This window comes from Squalius cephalus (assembly GCF_949319135.1).
Source record: "Squalius cephalus genome assembly, chromosome: 1".
Lineage (NCBI taxonomy): Eukaryota > Metazoa > Chordata > Actinopteri > Cypriniformes > Leuciscidae > Squalius > Squalius cephalus.
This window is the reverse complement of record NC_137122.1, coordinates 33,417,176-33,438,959: the sequence shown is the minus strand read 5'-3', so window position 1 is coordinate 33,438,959 and position 21,784 is coordinate 33,417,176. Positions and strand designations below refer to the sequence as shown.

The 21,784-nt window shown below is 41.7% G+C and overlaps 1 pseudogene across 1 annotated transcript; it reads right to left on the bottom strand.

Moving 5' to 3' along the window:
- Positions 1-1,169: 1,169 nt before the first annotated feature.
- Positions 1,170-21,495, bottom strand: LOC307171548 (cytochrome P450 3A2-like; annotated as a pseudogene). Its single transcript, XR_013824033.1, has 25 exons — positions 21,322-21,495; positions 20,995-21,088; positions 20,369-20,468; positions 20,145-20,264; positions 19,889-19,975; positions 19,523-19,671; positions 19,264-19,388; positions 19,082-19,169; positions 18,841-19,001; positions 13,209-13,435; positions 12,405-12,567; positions 12,206-12,283; positions 10,871-10,941; positions 4,807-4,900; positions 4,633-4,685; positions 4,290-4,389; positions 4,089-4,208; positions 3,811-3,896; positions 3,451-3,599; positions 3,255-3,376; positions 2,887-2,974; positions 2,646-2,806; positions 2,308-2,534; positions 1,985-2,147; positions 1,170-1,877 (listed from the first exon to the last, which is right to left on the bottom strand). The product of XR_013824033.1 is annotated as a cytochrome P450 3A2-like (transcript).
- Positions 21,496-21,784: the final 289 nt, after the last annotated feature.

The following is a 21,784-nucleotide window of genomic DNA, read 5'->3' as shown; positions in this document are numbered from 1 at the left end:
CTGAAATAACCACTCGTTACAACCGAGGTATGCAGCAAAGCATTTGTGAAGCCACAACACGCACAACCTTGAGGCGGATGGGCTACAACAGCAGTAGACCCCACCGGGTACCACTCATCTCCACTACAAATAGGAAAAAGAGGCTACAATTTGCACAAGCTCACCAAAATTGGACAGTTGAAGACTGGAAAAATGTTGCCTGGTCTGATAAGTCTCGATTTCTGTTGAGACATTCAGATGGTAGAGTCAGAATTTGGCGTAAACAGAATGAGAACATGGATCCATCATGCCTTGTTACCACTGTGCAGGCTGGTGGTGGTGGTGTAATGGTGTGGGGGATGTTTTCTTGGCACACTTTAGGCCCCTTAGTGCCAATTGGGCATCGTTTAAATGCCACGGCCTACCTGAGCATTGTTTCTGACCATGTCCATCCCTTTATGACCACCATGTACCCATCCTCTGATGGCTACTTCCAGCAGGATAATGCACCATGTCACAAAGCTCGAATCATTTCAAATTGGTTTCTTGAACATGACAATGAGTTCACTGTACTAAAATGGCCCCCACAGTCGCCAGATCTCAACCCAATAGAGCATCTTTGGGATGTGGTGGAACGGGAGCTTCGTGCCCTGGATGTGCATCCCACAAATCTCCATCAACCCTATATATATATATATATATATATATATATATATATATATATATATATATATATATATATATATATATATATATATATAGGGTATAAATGTACCTGTAAGAATCAAGAATTCCAGAGAGCTGTGTAATAAACTGATGTGATGTTTTCAAAATCCTACAAGGACTTTATAAACTTGGCCTGCCTGGCCTTCTGGATTAGTTTACTAAAATCTTTAACAATATTATTTTCCTGTCTTTGTCATTTTTATGGGATTCTTTAATGTTTTGATTAAAATCAGGCAATGGTTTAAAGAATTTCTAGGTCAAAACAAAAAATTCAGTTTGTTGGAAGATGAGTCAGCAGGAAGTGGGAAAGAAAAAAGATTTCGCAAAAATGAAACCATGGTTTTGCAACAAAGGTCTTGACCCTATAATATTGTCCCAACAATGCTGAAAAGCATTTTAGTTTACCCAAGGTTGCACATGCAACTTCTCACATGTCACATAAAGACAAGAACATTTGTAAAGATGAAATGAGGAAGAAGGCTTTAATGTAAAGTGGAATTACCGTTGGTTACATCACATTCAGTGCTGAGGTCAACTGAAAATATTCAGTGATGCAACAGCAGCTAAACCATTATGTGTATTATCTAACAAAATATATATTCATTCTTTTATTCGATTAAGTGGATATAAATAACCCTTTGGGGAGAGTCCTATTAGATCGAATTAAATAAATTTCATTTTTATAACAGAGTAAATTTAAATAGTGTGTTAGTCTTAATTAAAATGTTAAAAGTAGCCAGATATCTAAAAAAAAAGAGCATAAATATGAATAGATTATGGTTAGTGTAATTAAATGTATACTCCATTTTGGCAAAATAACTGCCAATGCTGAAAAAAGATTTTCTTTTTTAGGTTCTGTTTTATACTTGTGGTTTTCCGGGGCATGGGCGCTCAATTAAGGCTGTAAGTGGCAAGAAAACAAACAATCTCTTCCTGTTCAGCCTTCATTTCCAACTGAAATTGGAAGATGGATTCAGTATTATGGGCTTTCCGGGTGCAATGAACAGCAAAATGCCCATTTTCACAGGAAGTATTATTCTCATGGGCACATTTTATGTGGTAAAATAATTCTGATGTTATGATAATATGTCTTTTTCCTTGTGAGATCTTGGTATGAACTTCAGTGTGACGGGAACCTTCGGCTGAAAAACAACATTCATCTCTAGAGGGATCTGGGAAAAAAAAGAGAGATAAAAAGATTCATTAATTCAAGAAGAAAAGCATAGTCTGTCTGACATACTGTATACGAACTCTAAATAATGACAGTCAATGTACCAACCTGTGTCTCTTTACTTGTTTCCACAGTGAAGTTCTGAAGAAGCTTCACAACAAGAAGTTTCATGATCATTAGGGCAAATCTCATTCCAATGCAATTTCGAGGCCCGAGTCCAAAAGGCATGAAAGCGTACTGGTTAACCTCTGATTTACTCTCCGGGCTGAACCTGCATTTGAGAGACTTTCAGTTAAGCAATTCTAGCTTAAATATGGCATGTGGTTCAGTAAACTGCATAAATCACATGCTATAAGATCCATTATGTGAGAAAAACTGAAGTGAGAAAAATTGTGGCAGTGAAAGAAATGTTCACATCAGAATCACATCACCTCTCCGGCCTGAACTCATCAGGAGAATCCCAGAGCTGCGGGTCACGACATAAAACATATGTAGGAATTCCAACCAGAGTGTCTTTTGGTATCGTCACCCCATTGATCTCCACGGTCTTCTTACAGACCCTCTCTAAGCGTGGGGCAGTGGGAAGGAGACGCATTGATTCGTTGATGGCCATTTCCAAGTAATCCATTTTCATCAAAGCATCGTATGTGATGGGAGACTGAAGAATAAAAAAGAAACAAGATATGTCCAATGCATATGGTTCAACTCTAAATGTGCTTCAGATTCTTTACACAAAACCTGTGAACAGAGCAGAAGCCAGTGCGCTCACGTCAGGAGGGAAGTTTGTGTCGATCTCCCCAACCAGCTTTTCCAGGCAGTCTGGATTAGTCGCAAGATTATAGAGGAGGAAAGTGAGAGTGGTGCTTGTAGTCTCATAACCTCCAAGGATGAAAACGAGGGACTGGGAGAGAATCTCATGGTCTGTTAGTCCTGTCGAATTCACAAAACAGCATATTCGAAAACAAGTTCAGGTGCATTTAAATGTGTAAAATCTGTACTGTCTCTCAAACCTTTTACTGGTTGGCCACTTGTGGTGTCCTTAGCTTGATCATCAGATATTTGACTCTGGATCATGAGCTTGAGAAAATCTACCCGACCCTGATAAAAAACAGTGACATCACCATCACTGCCAGATCTAAACAACAGTGAGAGTGGCTATACTCTTAAAAATAAAGGTTCTTTATTGTACTCTATGGTTCCATAAGAACCTTTACCAATGTTCTTCAAGTTAAGAAAAAAAGGTTCTTTTAAGAACTGTTCACTGAAAGGTTCTTTGGGGAACTTGAAATGGTTCTTCTATGGCATCACTACGAAAACATCCTATTGGAACCTTTATTTTTAAAGGTGTTGAGTGTTGAAAAGTGAAATACTGACATACATCTGATTCCTTGCACTCGTCCTTAATCTTTCTAAGGGCACTGTAGAAAAAATCCATAGACGACCTCGAAAAAAGAGTTATTCCCAATTTGCTCAAAAGAATTGCAAAAGAGGGAAACATAACTGGAATAAGAAAATTAATTCATTATTTGTGTCTCTTTTCAATTCCCATGATTATTATATAAACAACGACATACGTATTAGCAGAAAGAGAGGATTGAAGACATTAAACTGGACAAACTTCTTGATGTTCGTAACGAAAGGATCATCTGCGTTGTTTATGGAGTCGATGTCAACGCTAAAGGAGGAGCTGGAGACGACATCCAAACTGTATGGAGCGACAACTCTGGAATAAAAATAGAGTCGTTTTTCAATTAAAGAGATCATTTACACATCATTGCATGTGGTTTTCATTGACACACAAAACAACTAAGAAATATTCTAATGATAATCATTTAGTAAAAGTTTAGCTGTAAAAGCTTTGGTTAAGTTCATGATTGACAGTGAAGGCTCTTTATGTGTTAAAGTTATGCACTTTAAAGACAGATGTAACATACTCTTTTATTTTCACTGGCTGCTCATGGTCTCGCTTTTGAATATTTTTAATAAAACGATCAGCATGCGTCACAGCTATGGGAAATATCTGAAACAGATTTAAAAATAAGTGTTAGTTACGCAAATGTTAAAAGAGCAACAAGAATATAATAAAATTAATTTGGCTTTGCCTCATTTCTATTTTAATCTCTAGATGACTAATTGTTTTTACTGTTCTGTAAAAATACTGGGACTAGACTCCAATATATGATACAGCTCATATTATGAGCCTGTTCTATACCTCCTTCAGTTGTCCACTTGTGAAATACGGGGAGAGGGAACTGCGGATTCTCTTCCATTGCTCATCTCTAACCATAATTATGCCGTCACCGAAGGGGCCAGCCAGGTCTGTTTTTCTAATCTGTACAGAATTATGACCTTTACTGGATCTGAACTGCCATAATAACACTTTCGTTGTACAAAACGGTGTTTGTGAGCTTACCCTTCTGTTAGTGAATATAGAATAGCATTCTTTCACCATAACTGTTTTGATAATTTCCAGGTCAGTGACCATCAGTATTGGGAGTCTTCCATCATAAATCCTGAGCAATTAAAGGAACATATTAAGTTTGCACTCACAGTGATCCTGGCAAATAATAAAATAATAGATGACTTTGTTTCTAGTTTGTAGTTTTCTTTTGTCATCCATAGAGAAAAATTACATTTCATCCCACTGTATTGATGTATATATAGCTGGAATGACAAATATTATATATAAATATGAATTAATAGTATAAGTATTATCAATTTGATGTTAACACAGTAAATACATAACTGAGACTCACCCCCAAACTTTTCCATACTTCTTAGCACACTCCATATCAAAATTGCACAAACCCTAAAACACATTTGCATATAGATAATTATTCAATGAGAGATTCAAAAACAAAAACAAAAAGCTCTAACATAATTACACCTTCCTACATTATTTTAAAACAGTTACATAATGAATTACTTACTTTACTGTATGAGAGAAGTGTGCCAACGAAAGGCCAAGGTCTTGGTCCTGGAATTCCCAGTTTGTTGAAAAATCCATGTGGCCAAACACCATAACTACAGTGTGATAAATTATGCAATTATAACACTACAAACAAATATGAACTAAGATGAGACGCATTAAAAACAGATATAGATTAGGGTGACAAGACTTTTTTTTAACCCTCAAACTGGGACAGGAAGGAAGCATTTTTTTATGGTTATCACCCTTTTAATCACATTTAGATTTCTGTTGATGAAATACATACTCCATACACAGGGGTGCACATAACTGGTGCTCACGTGTGGTAAAAATAAACGACGCGCAGCAGAAAACATGGAAGGAAGTGCAAAATGTTGGTACTCAAAAGCGCTTCCTTCCATGTTTTCTGCTGCGCGTCGTTTATTTTTACCACACGTGAGCACCAGTTATGTGCACCCCTGTCCATACAGTCTCTCAATTAATGTGTTGTTCTAGAACTGTATAAAATCATCCGAGCTATCACTGCATGAAATTTCAACTTTATATGTAATTTTCAGTAGAAGACGTTAAGACACTTTTCAATAAATAAAGTACCAAATATTTATGATGAAAACTAAAATAAAATGCAACTCTGTAAAAATCATAACATTCAAGTGGGTTTATGGTGCAGTCTCAGAATTTTGAAGTCCTCAGAATTTTGTAATTACGAGTTGGTAAGTCAATAAATAACGACATCAGATGAGTTCAAAATATTTTGATTGGAGCAAGATGGTGATCTACCTTTTCTACAAAAGATTCAGCCAGACTTCTTAAGTCTACTTCTACAAAATGATGAATAAAGATTGCACAATGCAGTGTTTTTGCCTTTTATTTAATTTATGAAGGTGCTGTAAAATTAATTAAAGCTGAAAAACAGTTTACCCAACAGTCGTGTGTCAAGTGAAGTCAAGTCAAGTGCATATTTATTGTCATTCCTCTATATAACATGTATACATTGGAACGATATGGCGTTTCTTCAGGACCATGGTGCACCACGGAACATTTAGCAAGACTACATAAGTGCAAATACACAATAAACAAAAAAATGTTATATATATATATATATATATATATATATATATATATATATATATATATATATATATATAATATAATTTTTATCAAGCTTGTATATTTAAGTTCAGTAATTTCACTTAAATGGCAATGAAAATTACCTATGAATTGTCATTTAAGTGAAATTACTGAACTTAAATATACAAGCTTGATAAAAATGATCATTCTAGAAGAAAATTTCAGATGGCACTTAGAGGCTTTTGCATCTGAACTCATCATATATAGATATATATACACACACACACACACATATACATACCACACATATATAAAATAAATAAATATATACACTGAATATAACTATAAATTGTAAACATGGACTATGATTATTTTATGGCATAGCAGCACAAGTATAGCAGCAATACTAGTAAAGTGACTGATGCAGCTACTTTATGTAAGTGCAGTTTGCAGTAGTACTGAGTCTTACTGGGTTAGTGTGTGTATAATGATATGAATGTTTACTGGGTTAGGTGTTCAACTAACCCAGATGAGTATTGGGAGGCAGCCAGGTGTTGAGTAATCTGACTGCTTCAGGGAAAAAACTGTTACGAAGTCTGCTGGTGGTGGCACGGATGCTCCAGATGGCAGAAGGCTGAACAATCCATGAAAGGGATGAGAGGTGTCGTCCTCAATATGAATGGCTCTGCAGATGCAGCGGTTGTTGAATGAAGCATCTATAGTGGGTAAAGAGATCCCGATGATCTTTTCCACTGCCCTCACAATCCGCTGTAGAGTCTTGCTGTCGGAAGCTGTGCAGTTCCCGTACCACACAGTGAGACAGCTGGTCAGGACGCTCTCTATCGTTCCTCTATAGAAGGAGGTGAGAATGGGAAAAGGAAGTTTGGCTCTCCTCAGCCTCCACAGAAAGTAGACACGCTGCTAGGCCTTCTTGACTAGGCAGGTGGTGTTAAGAGTCCAGGAGAGGTCCTCTGACATGTGCACACCAAGAAACTTGGAGCTTTTGAATCTTTCCACATTTGTTCCAGTGACGTGCAGTGGTGAGTGGTCCGCTTGGGTTCTCCTGAAGTCGACAATCATCTCTTTAGTCTTATCAACATTAAGAGATGTTTCTAAGAGATTGTCTCTACACCATAAGCTGGTACACCTCCTCCCTATATGCTGACTCATCATTATTGCTGATGAGGCCCACAACTGCAGTATCATCAGCAAACTTGATGATGTGATGAGAAGTAAACTTAGCAGCGCAGTCATGGGTCAGCAGGGTGAACAGCAGAGGACAGCACCGGTGTTCAGTGTGATGGTGCAGGAGGTGGAGTTGACGATCTTGACAGACTGGGGTCTCCCGGTCAAAAAATCCAGGATCCAGTTGCAGAAGGAGGTGTTTAAACCTAATAGGCTCAGCTTTGTTGTCAGTTGTTGTGGAATGTTTGCGTTGAATGCTGAACTAAAACCTATGAACAGCATCCTTACATAATTACCTTTTTTTATCTAGATGAGTCAGAGACAGATGTATGGTAGCAGGTATGGCGTCCTCTGTTGAACGGTTGGGACTGTAAGCTCGCGCTAAATCGGCCCAATGGAGGCATCCGACCAGCGCGGAAGGTCTTAACGTGTTACTGTCCTTATCTCGAGGCAAAGTATTTTTTGATTAAATGCAATACATTTGAATATGTATTCTCTCGTTATTTCATCTGACTCCATAAATGAAAAGGTTTTAATGATATCTGTGGATCATTAATTATGAGCGAATGTTTGACTATTCCGTTTAACTCTTCAATGAAAATAATGTCAAAGTCAGTTAGAATAATCAAATGTAACAATTTATTATGTCAGGTAAATGTATCATGCCAATTTCATAATCAATTCAAAGATAATCGATACAAAACATCAAATGCTCTGGAATAGAGAGAAGATGCAAACCCAACGTTAAAATACATGATGCTGAATTCTTTGAGGTCCTTCAACATCATGGGCTCAGCTGAGGTACAGAAGGCCTCGAACTCCCTGCTGCATTTCATTATATAGACAAACCTTTCACATGGAAACATGTGCTAACAAAAGAAATTTGCATTCAGAGGTTACACCTTTGGGTGTAGGGAGACCATTTGTCTAGAGGCCAACCCCTCCCTGTGTGTCAGTTATTCATAAACTCTTAAAAACCTTATTACCTTTTGTTTTACTTATTTGGAAATGAAAAATGGAAATGAGACATCTGTACCAGTCGCACTGTGACATTTTAAATGATACCAAACATGAAAAATACTCTATGATAATCATTCACATAAACTATACATTTTCTTGGGTGATTTTCATGTGGTCTCAGCATGTGAGAGGAAGGGGGGAGAGAGATGTGTTCTGAGGTGAGACTTTGCCTCACTAATGGTGAGTTTGAATGCTAATTTCCAGAGAGGTCCTTTGTCCTCTCTCAGGGTCTCTTCAACCAGACTGTCCGGCGGCATTTCCTAATTTCTCAATTCTTACAGGACGATATGGAAGAGGTGTTAGTGAGGCCAGTAGCGGGGGCTCACCCTATGGTCTGTGTGGGTCCTAATGCCCCAGTATAGTGACGGGGACACTATACTATCAAAAAGCACTGTCCTTCGGATGAGACGTTAAACTGAAGTCCTGACTCTCTGTGGTCATTAAAAATCCCAAATTTGCCCATTGGCCTCCATCCATCATGGCCTCCTAATCATCCCTATATACTGATTGGCTTCATCACCCTGTCTCCTCTCCACCAATTAGCTGGTGTGTGGTGGGCGTTCTGGCACAATATGGCTGCCTTCACATCATCCAGGTCGATGCTGCACGTTGGTGGTGGTTGAGGAGATCCCCCCCCTCCATGTAAAGCGCTTTGAGTACCTAGAAAAGCGCTATATAAATGTAACAAATTATTATTATTATTACCACCTTTTTTATCTAGATCAGTCAGAGACAGATGTATGGTAGCAGATATGGCGTCCTCTGTTGAACGGTTGGGACGATATGTGTACTGAGATGAGTCCAGTGTGGTGGGAAGACCACAGTTCTTTATGCGTTTCATGACTAGTGTCTCGAAGTACTTCATGATGATAGGTGTAAGTGCAACAGGCCGGTAGTCATTCAGACAGGACACAGATGATTTCTTTGGCACAGGGATGATGGTAGCTGTCTTGAAACACACAGGAACAACTGTCTGGCTCAGGGAAATGTTGAAGAGGTCCGTGAGGACATCTGCAAGCTGATCAGCACATTCTCTGAGCACCCTGCCAGGTATGTTGTCAGGCCCTGCAGCTTTCCGTTGGTTAACTCAGGATAGAGAATTCCTAACGTCTACTACCGACAGACACAGTACGTGATCGGTAGGAGTTGGAGTGGTCTTCCGCAAGTCAGGTGTCAGTGTCAGTCTTGACAGGCCTGAGGAACATCAAGTACAAGACATTGCCAGCTGAGGAAGTTCAACCTGCCACAGGAGCTGCTGACACAGTTCTACTCAGCCGTCTTTGAGTCTGTTCTATGCACTTCTATAACTGCTACCAAATTCAGCAACCAAATCAGACATCAGAAGGTTACAGCGGACAGTCCGGACTGCTGAGAGGATAATTGGTGCTCCCCTGCCCACCCTCCAGGACCTGTACTACTGTACTATCATTAATTCAATATTTCAATGTACAACATAATTCGAGAACTTAGTCTGATTCAAAGGGAAATCAGAATGCCAAATCCTGACTGAGAGGAGCAGCTGGGGATGGAGGAGGGTAATTAGCTCCTGAGAAACGCGATAGCTGTTGAAGGAGCTTATATATGGATGCTGTGATTGGTGTTTTATTCCTATAGGTAGACGTGGATTAGCTGAGAGTCAGCTGATGCGAGCTTGACTAACCAGAACTGACTCTACGCTTGATTTCCCTATTAAACAGTTAAATGTCTCCCAAGGCACATGCCTGTAAGTGCAATACGCCACTGCTAGATTAGTATCTTTGTAAATTCAGTTGATATTTATTCATATCATTCAAAATACTGTATATGTTCATAATTTGTAAATATATTTACGATGACTAAACCTTACAGTGCCTTTACTTTTTATACTTTATTCTTACAGTTTCTTTTTGTATTTGTGCGAGTGCACTGAAAGCTTCAGTACCTACAAAGAAAAAATCCTTGTGTGTGCACTCAAGTACACATGGCAATAAAGCTCTTTCTGATTCTGATTAATCTTTCCATATTCTATCATAATTGTACAGTACTATTGCTGCATCAATTGTGTCCACCTGACATGCCCTAAAAAATAAAATAAAATAAAAACTCTGGGCTTTGACAGTTCTGAGTTTCCCACTCATAAGTACGACTTTGTAAATACAATATATCTGAGATTAACCATGTGTTTTACAGTAAAAGTGTAGTAACCCTTTCTTGGCGGATTGATTGCCCTTTGTATAACCACAGTTTTACTACAAATACCATAGTTAAACTTTCATTTCTTTATTTAACCAGGTCCAAATTCATTGAGATTAAAAATCTATTTTACAAGAGTGACCTGGCCAAGAGGGCAGCAACAAATAACATAAACAATCAAGGGTCACAAGCTCACAACAACAATTTACCAAAATCTAAAGTACCAACTATGGTTAGTAAGTGTAGCAAAACCACGGTTAATTTGTGCTTGTGTGTTGTTTAAAAATTTGTATTTTACTTATTTGTACTAGTAAAATATGGTTAAATTTAGCTAAGGTTGAAAGCACCATTACTATGACGACAGAGGATACTCAGCTGTTAGTATTTTCGCGCTAAACGTAGCAATAAACACGTTGAAGATGCACTACAAACATGTTTATCTTTTACAGGTTTTTAATAAGCAATATAAAATAAATACTTATATTCAGTAAATATGAATGAAGATGTACGATTAAGCAACAAACGTTTATCCCTGGTATATCCTAATATAAAACAAAACTATAACACAGAATAAGGCTTATAAAAATGGTTGCATTGACATTTTGTGAAATACTTACATAAACAGGAGAGTTATGACCAGAACCACCAGGGTCCAGGTCACAGACAGAGACAGCAGGTCAATCATTGTAAGTCAAGCGAAGTCTGCAGTCTCTTCCTGACACAGTTGCACAGATTCTGTTGGTTTTATTCACGTCAGACGGGGCATGATCAGAAAGTGGACGTGGTTTACAGGTGCGCAAGGGCGACCAAATAAGGAATAAATCGACAGGTTATGACACTTACTTACGTTTCGAGTTATCGGTGGTACCTGCACTTGGCAGCAATGGTGGCTAAAGCCATTCATTTGATAAGAAACTTAAATGAAACTACGAAGCACAAAAAGTAGGCTATTTCTAACAAAAAACAGGTTCATCTTAAAAGTGTCAAATTTACTATCACTTCATTTTACTCACCTTAGAAGAAAATAAAGCCTGAGTTTGATATCTGCGACTACATAAAACATACCAATGCACACAATAACATTAACACTGTTTTTTGAACAATTTACAGTGACACCCATTGGACAAAATGAGAAGGTGAAAGACCTCGGGCTGTTTCATGAGTAGTAGTGGGACAAAACAGGCTGCTGGACTGCATATGATAGTTTCTGTATCCAGGGATTGTTTTGGAGTTGAATCTGTTAAAAACATAATAAGGTATTCACATACGAATTGATACCTCTCACTCAATATGGGATGATGTTGCCAGATTAAACAAATCAAATCTTGATTATTGACAAGAAAACTATCTCAATTGTGTGCCACTCTGTAGATTTGTACAGAGGGCACTCCAGGACAGGTGTGTGAATGCTTTGCTTCCAATCACATTTAGTAATTTTGATGCGATCGTTGCATAACAGCCCTTTGTAACAGTCACCAGTGACACAGAAAACTTTACACTGTTGACAGAATAACCATATTTTCCACATCACACATGTAGCCAGTTCTTATGGTGTTTCTACTAATAGAACTTATTTAAAATGAGGGAGTCAAGTCACCTTTATTTATATAGCGCTTTATACAATACATCTAAAATATATATAAAGTCCTGTCCAGAACAATTGTTTACAATTTGTGTGGTTACCATATCATATATGATCATAAGCATAATTACCCAATATTATATATGAGATCAAGGCTAACTGTCACACAGGAGAATTGTCATGTCAAAAGAAAATTCTTCAATTCTTCTTAAATTACATTTGTAATTTTGCAATTTACATTTGCAAATGTACGTACAGTATGATATTTAAAATGAAACAATTCTGTATGCAGTTTTTCTAATGCTATATAACTTTGTATAAAATATTATACAGAATTATATTGAAATGTTCTGTATTTTAATTATGATTTTTCCTTGTGAGATCTTGGTATAAACTTCAGTGTGATTGGAACCTTCGGCTGAAACATAACATTCAGCTCTAGGGGGATCTGAAAACAAACAAGAGAAAATTAAGAATAGTGCATTTGTAAATTTGTGTTAAATTTAGAGGCAAAGCACAGTCTGCCAAACATTCCTGATTGTCTATATGATGACAGTCAATGTACCAACCTGTGTCTCTTTACTTGTTTCCACAGTGAAGTTCTGAAGAAGCTTCACAACAAGAAGTTTCATGATCATTAGGGCAAATCTCATTCCAATGCAATTTCGAGGTCCGAGTCCAAAAGGCATGAAAGTGTACTGGTTAACCTCTGATTTACTCTCCGGGCTGAACCTGCAGAGAAATATTTGAGAGAAAAAATGTGAGAAAAACTGAAGTGAGAAAAATTGTGGCTGTGACGGAAATGTTCAGAAAGCATCAGTAGCTCAGTTTCTATCCACCTACTTTTATGTGCAGTTTTGTAATATTGCATTTTGGATAATGCTAACGTGCATAAATTCTAAAAATGTGCATTAAAGAAAACCGTGTTTAACTGAAGCGGATACATTTTTTATGCAATAAGAAAACATGCATGTAAACTACAATGGAAACACATTTATTGAATAAATCCCTCAATATGAAAAAAAAAAAAAAAACCTCACGTGACTGCCTCAGCAGCGGAGAAATGTCATTGCACAGCATCTCAAACACCATCATCCGAACATGACAATGTTTATTGCATTTCTTCTGCACCATCATTTATGATGTAGGGAAAAAGAGCCACAGTGGCTTCCCCGATTGCAGCAACTTACATTTTTATTACATACAGATATTTGGCAGCAAATTCCCAGGAAGTAACAATTTTGTTCTCTTGAACACATGGGATGGAAACACTGCTTTATTCGCAAATGTTTTATGCGAAATTTCAAGTTAGATCGCAGGTTTGCAGCTTTGGATGGAAACCTCGCTACTGTCTGATAGATGAATCACATCACCTCTCCGGCCTGAACTCATCAGGAGAATCCCAGAGCTGCGGGTCACGACATATAACATATGTAGGAATTGCAACCAGAGTGTCTTTTGGTATCGTCACCCCATTGATCTCCACAGTCTTCTTACAGACCCTCTCTAAGCGTGGGGCAGTGGGAAGGAGACGCATTGATTCGTTGATGGCCATTTCCAAGTAATCCATTTTCATCAATGCATCGTATGTGATGGGAGACTGAAAAAAACAAAACAAGATATGTCGAAGTAAAACAGCTGAACTCTAAATTCTAAAACTGCCTTAAAATAGTTTCTCTACACCAGGGGTTCTGAACTCTGGCCCCCGAGATCCACTTTCCTGCAGAGTTTACCTCCAACATTGATTAATTAGTTCAGTTTGATTAGTGTTGGAGCAAAACGTCTCCGGTTACTTTCGTAACCTCGGTTCCCTGAAAGGCAAGGAACGAGACATTATGGATGTCGTATATGGGAACTCCTCTCATCCTTCACTTCCGCTGAAATCTTATAGGCTAACACCAGCAGAGCTGGCCAATTGACGCAAAATATGCAAATACTGAAACCCCGTTGCAGTATAATGCAAGTGCAGCGTCAATTCCACTTCAGAATCGAATGCTAAAATCAATAGTGAACACGGCGGCGAGTGTAATGTCTCGTTCCTTGCCTTTCAGGGAACTGAGGTTACGAAAGTAACCGGAGACGTTCCCTATCAAGGCTACGGAACTTCGACATTACGGATGTCGTATATGGGAACTGTATAGAATCCCGCCGTGGCAGCATAACAAACCACTGACAACAGAACCCAATACCAAGACCGCCCCCCCAGTATGCAAGCATCTGATAGGCCGAGATTGACCAATAGCGAACCTCTAACCTCTGATAGGTCCAAAGGAACCAATCACAAGCTCACAAAACACTGCCAGAATTTGCATATCCCGAGCAGTATAACCGGGGAAAGTTTGCACTGTCTAACAACAGGGCAACAACAACAGTAAGAGAAGGCCAACGCATAGCGGTGACAACAGTAAAAACATACACAATAGCACACAGAACCACTCATGAGCAAAGCGCAGAGCAGCTCTCTCAATGCTGTGTAATGCAGTCAACTCACTGAAAGCACTCGAGACGCTAAAGAGGGCAAATCCAACTTTTAAAACCTGGCAAACGTGTTCTGAGAAGACCAGCCAGCCGCAAGACATAAATCCTGAATAGACATACCCTTAGTCCAGGCCCACGAGGAGGCGATCGCCCTAGTCGAATGGGCCTTGACGTTAAGGGGGCATTCCTGCCCCAGGCATTCATAAGCCAAAACAATAGTGTCCACAATCCAGTGAGCAAGCCTCTGTTTAGAGACCCCCCGTCCCTTATTGCACCCACCAAAGCACACAAAAAGCTGGTCCGATTGACGAAAAGCGAGAAATGTATTCCCGGAGCGCTCTGACTGGGCAAATAGCACTCTGAGCATCCGAACCCTGAGAGGTTGATGGCTCAGCGGACAGGGCAGGCAGAGAAACAATCTGCGCTCTGACCAGGGTATTGAGCGACTTCGGGACGTAACCCGGCCTCGGTCTGAGAGTCACATTACAGTTTCCCGGTCCAAAGCGAATACAATCTTCACTTACAGAGAAAGCCTGTAAATCCCCAACCCGCTTCACCGAAGCGAGAGCGAGAAGCAGCGCCGTTTTAACCGAAAGCTCCTTAATGGCAATCGAAGCCAAGGGTTTGAAAGGCGGTCGTGACAAAGCCTCCAAGACCAAAGCCAAATCCCACGGCGGCACCGAAGCCGGCCGTGCAGGGCATAATCTCCTAGCTCCCCTGAGGAACCGTGTCACTGACGCATGTCTACCGATAGACTGTCCATCAACAGGGGGGTGAAACGCGGCAATAGCTGCCACATATACCTTCAGAGTGGATGGTAGGCTCCCTTCATCCATCCTGTACTGAAGGAAGCGTAGAATATCCGACACAGAGCAGCTCGCTGGGTCTATATCGACATCCTGACACCATTTTGAGAAAACACCCCATTTCAGAGCATACAGGCGCCTAGTGGACGGGGCTTGCGCTTCCGCGATGGTATTCAAAACTCGCGAATGCAGCGCATCCAGCCCGCTCAGCGACCCTGCAGCGGCCACACATGTAAGCTCCACAGCCCGGGGCTGGGATGCCAGATCGATCCGCTCGCCTGAGACAGCAAGTCCTTCCTGAGCGGAATCTCCCATGGCTGCCCTGCCAGTAACTCTATCAAATCCGCGAACCAAGGCTGATTCGGCCAGTTCGGGGCTACCAGAGTCACCACCGCCTTCTCCTCCCTGATTTTGCACAACACCACGGGCAAGATTTTTACCGGTGGAAAGGCATAGACAGACTTTCGGCCATCGCGCAGTTAGCGCGTCCATCTCCCGGGGGGAACGGGACAGCGAGAAGAACATCTGACAATGCGTGTTCTCGCTCGTTGCAAAGAGGTCGACCTCCGCTCTGCCGAAACGATTCCATATCAGCTGAACCGTCCCGGGGTGAAGCCTCCATTCCCCTTGAGGAATCCCGCTCCTCGAGAGCATATCCGCCCCGCGATTTAGAACACCGGGGATGTGAGCCGCTCTCACCGAGAGGAAAAACCGGTCCGCACACAGCAGAAGGGATTCCGCCTGCTTGAATAGGGCTCTGGAATGTACACCGCCTTGACGATTTATGTACGAGACCACGGAAGTGTTGTCGGTCCGAATCAACACATGCCGCTGCTCCAGCCGAGACCGGAAAGCTTTGAGAGCTAGAGAGACCACTTTCAGCTCTAAGCGATTTATGTGCCACTCCATTTGCTTCTCTGACCACCGACCCGAGGCGGGCTTGCCCAAGCAGACCGCTCCTCATCCAGTGGACGAAGCGTCCGTCAGGACCTCCACGCGCCGTGCCACTATGCCGATAGGAACACCTGAGCTGAAAAGATCCGGGTTCTTCCACGGGGCCAGGGCGCGGGCGCATCCGCGGGTGACCATAATGCGCTTGTGGCCGGAATACCACGCACTCAGGGGGACGCGCGCTTTCAGCCAGTGTTGAAGCGGTCTCATATGCAGTAGCCCCAGATGACACACTGAAGAAGCCGCTGCCATCCGTCCCAGTAGCCTCTGAAACTCTTTCAGTGGGACGAGCCTGCCAGGTCTGAAGAGACCGAGAGAAGAACTCAGAGCCTCCGCTCGCTCGGGGGTGAGGCGCGCTCTCATTCTCACCGAATCCAAGCATACTCCCAGGAATGTGGTAGTCTGGCTCGGTGTGAGCACACTTTTCTGAACGTTCACCCTCAAACCGAGCATCTCCAAGTGTCGAAGGAGGGCTTCCACATGGCTGACCAGCGTCTCTCTCGACCAACCAACCAGTCGTCCAGATAGTTCAAGACGCGCATCCCGCTCGACCTGAGGGGTGAAAGTGCCGCGTCTACACATTTCGAAAATGTTCGGGGAGCCAGGGCTAGTCCAAACGGAAGCACCGTGTATTGGTACACCGAATTCTCGAACACAAACCTCAGGAATCGCCTGTGACGCTTTACTATCTGGATATGAAAGTAAGCGTCCTTTAAATTTACTGAAGCGAACCAATCCCCGGGGCAAATTTGCGCCAGGATCGGCTTCAGAGTAGTCATCCTAAAGGCGCACTTGTGAAGCGCTCTGTTGACGGGTCTCAGATCCATTATGGGGCGGAGACCCCCTCCCTTCTTCAGCACTACGAAGTAGCGGCTGTAGAACCCGCTCTCCCGCTCGCTCGGGGGAACCGGTTCTATCGCTTTCTTCTCGAGCAAGCTGCACACTTCCTGCCTCAGCACATGAGCGTTTTGCGGCAAAGTTAATGACTGGATTACGCCACGGAAGCGGGGTGGTCTGCGTTTGAACTGAAGTGTGTACCCGTGCCGAACTATATTTAACACCCATGGTGAAAGGCCCGGAATAGCTTCCCACGCTGCCTGAAAACGAGCTAAACCTGCGGTCATCGCCGCTGCGGTCATCGCCGCTATATAAGGGCTGGGAACAGACACCTCGCGCTTCCCACGAGGTCCCTTTATGGTTATTGACCGTGACTCTGCGCTGCTCGAGGGCAGGGCGGGTAACACAGTGTGTGGTGCAAGAGGGGAAAAGAGCTCTGTTTGTGAAGTGGTAGTTTGCTTTATTGAACAAGAAACAACATTTATAGCATTCACAACATAACTGCACGTGTCGCTCGCAGAACGCTGAGGAACTAAGTGCTTTAGAGCGCGCCGCTGGGGCCTGGCTCTCTCTTCTCCTCTTGCCCGAGCGGTCAGGACGATTGCTTGGGCCTCGCGGGGGACGCGGTGGGTTTTCTGCGCGGGCTCCTCCGAGCCGTCCTCTTGCTACCCGCTCCCTGCCACTGGCCGCTTCGGCCTCTACGGGCATCCGGTCCCGGGCGGGGCGCTGACTGTTGTCTGGCCGCAGCCTGAGGTTGACGGCCCGAGGCGGAAGATGAGCGAGAGCGAGGCTGCGGCAGCGGGGGCGCCCTACGCGGAATAACATGGCTCATTGCCTTCGCCTTCTTCTGGGTCTCAGAGTAACGCTCGGTGACCTTCTCGACAAACATGGCCTGGGTGGAAGTGAGGGTGCGCGCCGATTGCGGGGCCACCCACGACTTCACCACGTGCGAATGCACGTCAGGAAAAAATGGGGTTCCTCTTCTTGAAGCGGCCTGACGGCGGCTCGATTGGAGGAACCACGTGTCGAGTTTGCTCTTCGACGGCTCATCGGGAGCTTTCCACGAGAGGTCCAATTCCTCGACGGCCTTAGAGAGGATGCGAAAGAGCTCGTCCTGCAGGTCCGCCGGGGTCTCTTGCTCCGTGGCCGTCAGCGGTGCAGCCTGCTCCGCACCCCAGTCGTTCACGGAGGCAGACAGAGACATGGAGTCGTCTTCCTCACTCGCCCCGAAGGACACGAAGTCAGCGACCTCGCGGGGGGTGAAAGGTGGGGTCGGGGAAACTCAACGGGGGTCGAACCTCGACTCCGCGGTTGGGGGGGGCTACCAGCGGCTCGGTGGCGGCAGTAGGCCCGATCCCCACTGCTGCACGAGCTTCATCCCGTCTGGCCTTGAGAGCTCGTAGGGACATGTCCGCGCAGTGGTCGCAGGACCCTTCATCTCTGAGGGCTGACTCAGCATGGGCCAGCCCCATGCACGCGACACAAAACAGGTGCGTATCCGGGGGCACGATGGAGCCCTTGCACAGGTTGCAAACAGTCGCCATCGGATGTAGGAGACAGTGTAGTATCTCTGGCGCACCTTCGACGATGGCGAATAATCCAATAAGTTGTTAGTGTAGTATCAGCTTTCTAGCACACGATTTGAGCGTGAAGAGAGAGATTCTGAAGTGGAATTGACGCTGCACTTGCATTATACTGCAACGGGGTTTCAGTATTTGCATATTTTGCGTCAATTGGCCAGCTCTGCTGGCGTTAGCCTATAAGATTTCAGCGGAAGTGAAGGATGAGAGGAGTTCCCATATACAACATCCATAATGTCGAAGTTTCGCAGCCTTGATAGGGAACTCTGCAGGAAAGTGGACCTTGATGGCCAGAGTTCAGAAACCCTGCTTTACACAAAACCTGTGAACAGAGCAGAAGCCAGTGCGCTCACGTCAGGAGGGAAGTTTGTGTCGATCTCCCCAACCAGCTTTTCCAGGCAGTCTGGATTAGTCGCAAGATTATAGAGGAGGAAAGTGAGAGTGGTGCTTGTAGTCTCATAACCTCCAAGGATGAAAACGAGGGACTGGGAGAGAATCTCATGGTCTGTTAGTCCTGTCGAATTCACAAAACAGCATATTCGAAAACAAGTTCAGGTGCATTTAAATGTGTAAAATCTGTACTGTCTCTCAAACCTTTTACTGGTTGGCCACTTGTGGTGTCCTTAGCTTGATCATCAGATATTTGACTCTGGATCATGAGCTTGAGAAAATCTACCCGACCCTGATTAAAAACACAAAGTCAAAATCTACTGTGGCATCAACAACTCTTCAAAATCTGAAGCTGTAGTTGAAAAGTGAAATGGTGACAAACATACATCTGAGTTCTTGCTGTGCTCGTCCTTAATCTTTCTCAGGGCATTGTAGAAAAAATCCATTGACGAACTTGAAAAAAGCCGTATGCCCATTTTCCCCAAAATATTAGCAATGGAGGGAAAAAATGCTGAAATAACAACATTTTTTTGTTTTGTTTTTGAGATCTTAAAATTGTAATTATTTTATCATGTAAAAAGATGGACAACTGATTTAGAATGCAAATCAACAACAAAAGCAATTTTTATTATACAAATGACATACTTTGAAGCAGAATAAGAGGACTTAACAGACTGAACTGGAAAAACTTCTTGATGTTCGTAACGAAAGGATCATCTGCGTTGTTTATGGAGTCGATGTCAACGCTAAAGGAGGAGCTGGCGACGACATCCAAACTGTATGGAGCGACAACTCTGGAATAAAAATAGAGTCGTTTTTTAATTAAAGAAATCATTTACACATCATTGCATGTGGTTTTCATTGACACACAAAACAACTAGAAAGAAATATTCTAATGATAATCATTTAGTGAAAGTTTTACAGTAAATGTAAATTTAGTTAAGTTCATGATTGACAGTAAATGCTCTTTATGTGTTAAAGTTATGCACTTTAAAGACAGATGTAACATACTCTTTTTATTTTCACTGGCTGCTCGTGGTCTCGCTTTTGAATATTTTTAATAAAACGATCAGCATGCGTCACAGCTATGGGAAATATCTGAAACAAATTTAAAAATAAGTGTTAATTACGTAAGTCTCATGAGAGCAACAAGTACAGTATGACATATACATATTTTATAATAGTATATAATAAAAGGTATTGGCAATAAAAACATTTTAATTTCAATAAAGGAAATAAACTATCCCTTTAAGGACCTGTTCTATACCTCCTTCAGTCGCCCACTTGTGAAATACGGAGAGAGTGAACCACGGATTCTCTTCCATTGCTCATCTTTAGTTATAGTTATTCCATCAGCAAAGGGGCCGGCCATGTCTGCATTTGTCTCCTGTACAAATGCAGTAAAAGAAAAGATTTTTACTGGAGTGTAAAAGGAATCCTCAGTTTCCTGCCATTATGGAACTTTCTGGATAACTGCGAAGGTGAGCTTACCCTTCTGTTAGTGAAGGTAGAATAACATTCTTTCACCATAACTGTTTTGATCATTTCCACGTCAGTGACCATCAGTACTGGGAGTCTTCCATCATAAATCCTGAGCAATGGAAGGAATATAGATTAGTTTGCATTCACAGTGATCCAGGCAAATACCTACACTACCATTCAAAAGCATTACATCCATGCATTGCACTGATCAAAAGTGGCAGTAAAGACATTTACAATCTTACATATTTATAATAAAAGATTTATATTTCGAATAAATGCTGTTCTCTGGAACTTTCCATTTATCAATGGAAATACTGATATTAAAATCCTTGATAATAATGAGAAATGTTACTTGAGCAGCAAATGATCTGAAGGATCATGTGACACTGAAGACTGGAGTAATGATGCTGAAAATTCAGCTCTGACATCAAAGGAATGAATTACATAAAATATACTAAAATAGAAAGCAGTCATTTAAAACTGTGACAATATTTCACAAGATTACTGTTTACTGTATTTTTGCCCTAAAATACATTTTATATAGACATTCAATGAAAGAGAGTCTTATTGCTCCAGCGTCTTTTTAATACATATTCCTATATTATTCTAAAGAAATGATATAGTGAATGACTTACTTTAGTGTATGAGAGAAATGTGCCAACGAAAGGCCAAGGTCTTGGTCCTGGAATTCCCAGTTTGTTGAAAAATCCATGTGGCCAAACACCATAACTACAGTGTGATAAATTACAGAGATATCAAACTACAAACAACCACATGAGACCCATTACATGTAGATGTAGCCTAAATATAGATCTTACACATTTACAGTGTGATAAAGTAAACAAATATAAGACAACACCTAATTAAAAATGAGACACATTAAATACAGATAGATACTTTACTAAAAGCTATAGGCTAACGCTGATGGTTGCTTTGACCTGCTTTTGTTTTTCAATACTCACATAAACAGGAGAGTTATGACCAGAACCACCAGGGTCCAGGTCACAGACAGAGACGGCAGGTCAATCATTGTAAGCAGTCTCTTCCGCTTCAGCTGAAGTCCGAATGAATGCACAGTTGCACACAGATGCTGTTGGTTTTATCCAGTTATTTTTTTTACAGTCTATGGTTTTATCAGAGTTTTATTCACGTCATACGGCGCATGATCAGGAAGTGGGCGTTGTTTACAAGTTGCGCAGGGCGACCAATCATAGGACCAAATGTGACCATGGATCACTAAACCAGTCACAAGAAGTAGCACGGGTATATTTGTGGCAATACCCAACAATACATTGTACGGGTCAAAATAATCGATTTTTCTTTTATGTCATGTTCCATGAAGATATTTAGTAAATTTCCTACCTTATATATTAAAAAAAAATTTGTGAGTGAATGCAGATCGTTAACATAAATTAACAACTTGAA